Source organism: Otolemur garnettii, unplaced genomic scaffold, assembly GCF_000181295.1.
Source record: "Otolemur garnettii isolate 467f Iridium unplaced genomic scaffold, OtoGar3 scaffold00084, whole genome shotgun sequence".
Lineage (NCBI taxonomy): Eukaryota > Metazoa > Chordata > Mammalia > Primates > Galagidae > Otolemur > Otolemur garnettii.
Window position 1 is genome coordinate 685354 of NW_003852479.1, and position 4229 is coordinate 689582.

Below are 4229 nucleotides of genomic sequence, written 5' to 3' on the forward strand. Positions count from 1 at the left end.
AGACCCTTTATGAAAAATAAATAAGCCCAGTGAGGTTGCATACTCCTGTATTCCTAGCTATTCAAGGAGGCTGAGCCAGAAGGATTGCTTAAATCTGGGGGTTTGAGGTTGCAGCCCCCGCACTCTGGCCTGGGCAGCAGAGTGAGATCCTGTCTCTGAAAGGAAAGAAAAAACAAAAACCAAAGAACAAAACATTGAGTAAGTGCTGCTGCATGGGGCGTTTCTTTTGTTAAGGTTAGACTCCAATTTTCAAGTTATAAATAAAGGCCTATTTCCATAATGGCTCCTTTTCTGTCTGCATGATCAGTTAAAGTGTGGGTCTAAAAGCTACATCCTGTCCCTGCAGCGGTCTAGTAGGAATGGTTATTTTGGTTCTTCAAAGGTGAGCATGGCCACAGGCGGTTCTCACTTCTGATCTGTGCTTACCTCTATTATGTCAAGATTTTAAAAAGCATAAAAATAAAAACATTCTTGCTCCTTTTTTTTGTTGTTGAAGTGGTTACATCAGTGTCGTATTTATAAGAGAGGGTATCTCATTCAGTTTTTCAAAGTGCAATTATGTTACTTAAATACTTACATGATTTTCCCACAAAAAATATAGTTTCCCAGTAACTTTATTTAATTAATCTTACTCCTTTTGATGGTGTATCTTTATGAGTATTAAAACCTGTTGTTCAAAAAAGGCTGTGATAAGGCGAAGGAAAATGTAGCTAAGTGAAAAACTGTCATCCAAGAATTACATAGAGTTGAAACAACCTCAATAAATTTGCCATTTCACAGTTTGGTTCCCATGGTATAGAGGCTCGTGGTCCCACAGTGCTCTCTGATGTCTGAGAGTGGATGTGGGCTGAGAAGGCTGGTATCAAGTGCACAAGAAGCTCATTTATCGCTGATTTAGAAATAGGACTGATTTACACATCAGTATGATCACTGTTTTTTGTGGCCAGGTCTGCACTTGAAGGTGCTGTTCTGTAAGTAAAAGTCACTGATGAGCAAGGAGGGAGTTAAAGGAGAGAATTGCTCGTACAGTTGAGATGTTTAATAGCGTCAGGCTTACTCCTCGTCATGGCGGAGCCCAGAAACTCTAGGCTGTGTGCCAGGACCACACAGCTCCCTGGCCAGTACTCTCTGGCCAGTTGTGCCAGAGTTTCTCCCTAGGCTTTTTTTTTTTTTTAATTTTTCCTAGAGATAAGATCTTGCTCTGTCACCCAAGCTGGAGTGCCATGGCTTGGTCATAGCCCATTAGCTGCTTCAAACTCCGGGTTTCAAGCAGTCTTCCTACCTTGGCCTCTCAAAAGTGGTAAGTGCCTGGGCATGAGCCAATGTGCCTGACTGAGACCCTTAATTTTAGTAAATGTGTTCATGTTGAGTCAGTCTTTAGGTAAGTTTGTGTGTTATTTTTTTTTTGTTTTTGAGACAAGAGTCTCAAGCTGTCACCCTCGGTAGAGTGCTGTGGCATCACAACTCACAGCAACCTCAAACTTTTGGGCTTAAGCAATTCTCTTGCCTCAGCCTCCCAAGTAGCTGGGACTAGAGACACCTGCCACAATGCCCAGCTATTTTTTTTTTGTTTGTTTCAGTCGTCATTGCTGCTTTCAAGCAGGCCGGGGCCGGGTTCGTACCCGCCAGCCTCTGTGTATGTGACCAGTGCCCTACCCACTGAGCTACGGTATACTATGCCACTCTGGTATGTTATTTTTAGCTTACTTAGTTTATTTCTAAATAACAAGGAACATTTACTTTTTAAGAAAATTTATTTTCAATTTTGCCATGATTTCAGATTTACAAAAAGGTTGCAAGATTTCCTGGATACCTTTTACCCACATTTGCCCAGATTGCCAAAAGTAAACATTTTCTCTCATTTGCTTTATTTCCCTCTCATTAAATATTTTTTTTCCTAAGTATTTAAGAGTGGAGAACAGATGTGATGCTTCTATACTCTCAAAATATTTTAGTGTTTTGAGTGGTGCCTGTGCCTAAAGGAGTAGGGTGCCAGCCCCATATGCCGGGGGTGGCAGGTTCAAACCCAGCCCCAGCCAAAAACTGCAAAAAAAAAAAAAAGAATTCTTTGTTTCCCCACCACCCAAGAAGAGATTCTCTCTAATCATAGTTCAGTGATCAAAATCAGAAGTTTCACATTGACACAGAACTGTTGCCTGATGGATAAGAGTATATTGTGAGTTTCTCAGTTACGCCAATAAAGCCCTGCAGGAGGATAGTCTCGGGCGTTCCACATCCTGTGTTCTCCCACCTCCTTAGTCCTCTCCAGTCTGGATGGTTCCTGAGTGTAAGTTTCATGTGTGTGACATGTTTCTTCTTTTTTAATTCCTCAGACTGGGGGTGTAATTGAATTCTATAGAGTTGACGTCAGTTTGGGTTTGGCGTTTTCTCGTGATTCATTTTAGGTTTGGCCCTTTTGGCAGGAGTGACAGGGAGTGACGTCAGATTCTTAGTGCGCTGCCTCAGGAGGCAGGAGCTGTTGGTGCGCGTGGGTGTTCCCACACTTCTCTGGGTTAGTAGCTGGTTTGTTGTCAGGTAGAGATTTTCCTTTTCCTTTTCTTTTTTTTTTTTTAATGAGACAGAGTCTTGCTATGTGGCCCTGGGTAGAGTTCTGCAGAGTCACAGCTCACAGCAACCTCAAACTCTTTGGGCTTAAGCGATTCTCCTGCCTCAGCCTCCCCAGTAGCTGGAACTACAGGCGCCTCCCACACCTGGCTATTTTTTTGTTGCAGCTGTCACTGTTTAGCAGGCACGGGCCAGCTCGAACCCGCCAGTTTCGGTGTATGTGGCCGGTGCCCTGACCACTGAGTATGGGTGCTGAGCCGAGATTTTCCTTTTTTGTGTATCTGCTTATTCATCTGTTTTTCATACCAACGTGGACTTCTGTATTTTTAACTCAGTAGGATTTAATCCTTTATGACTGTTATTTTCACTGACTTTTTGAAAAGTTCATTTTCAACTTACACAGTGGTATTTACTCTTTGATTTACAGGTCTATAAGTTTTAACGCACAGATACGTAATCACCACAATTAAAATACAGAACAAATCTATCATAGCCCCCCCAATACCCTTGTCCTTTTTCCCCAAACTCTTCTATTGTCCCTAACATCTGTCAACTCCTGATCTGTTCGCTGACTTTTATAGCTTGCTTTTGCCAAAATGTCATATAAGTGAAATCACACAGCACCCAGCCTATTACGTCTGTTTTCTTAGCATGGCACACTTAAGGTTCATAAAAGCTGTATATTGAGAGTTTGCTCCATTGTATAGCACACCCCAGTCCATCCATTCCTGTGTTGAGACAGATTTGAGTAAAGCTCCTACGAACATTTCTGTACAAGGTTTACTTGCTTACGTACCTTGAAATGGGGTTGTTGGACCCTAAAGTAAGTAAATCCTATATTTAACTTTTTTTCTTTTGTTTTTTAATTTCAGATTATTATGAGGGCACAAACGGTTAGGTTACAATATTGGCATTTGTCAGGGGAGGCCCCTGCTGTAGTCATGCTCCTCTCCAGGGCAGGCCCTGTACCCTGCCTGCTTTGTGCCATCAGGTGGGGGCACAGTCCTCCCCGTCCCCCTTCCTCACCCTACTTCACTTTATAAAAACCCAACAGACTGGTTTCCTCAGGGGCTTGTACCTTTGTGCTTTCCGCCCAGTGGTGGGTGGTTCAGTCACTTTGTCACCTTGTCATTGGCTGGTGGTGTCAGTTTTTTTAAAAAAGCACGCTAACAAGTGGATAGTGGTGTCAACTGTGTGTTAATTTGCACTCCTAGTGGCTAACAACCCCGCTGAGCGTCTTTTCATCTGCTTATTTGTCCATAGGTCTTTTTTTGTAAAATAGCTGTGCAGATCTTTCTTTCGTCTGTTTTTAACATTTGAGTTGTGTCTTAGTTTGGGCAGCTGTAACTGTAATGAGTACATAGACTGGGTGGCTTAAATAACAGAAACTTAGGATTTGAAGTTCTGGAGGCTGGGAGGTCTGCCATCTGGGAGCCCAGGGCCAGGCTCTGGGGAAAGCCTTTTCTGGTTTGCACCGTTGTCTTCTGGCTGTGTCCCCACACAGTAGAGAGTAGAGAGAAGAGGCGAGCTGGCTGGTATCTCTCACCCTTCAGAAAAGCACCGATGGCATCGGATGGCTGCACCTTCCCAGCCTAATCACCTGTGAAGTCTCTACCTCTTAATGCCATCCATTAGGGGTTAGGGGCGTAGGGGTTCAACAGGAA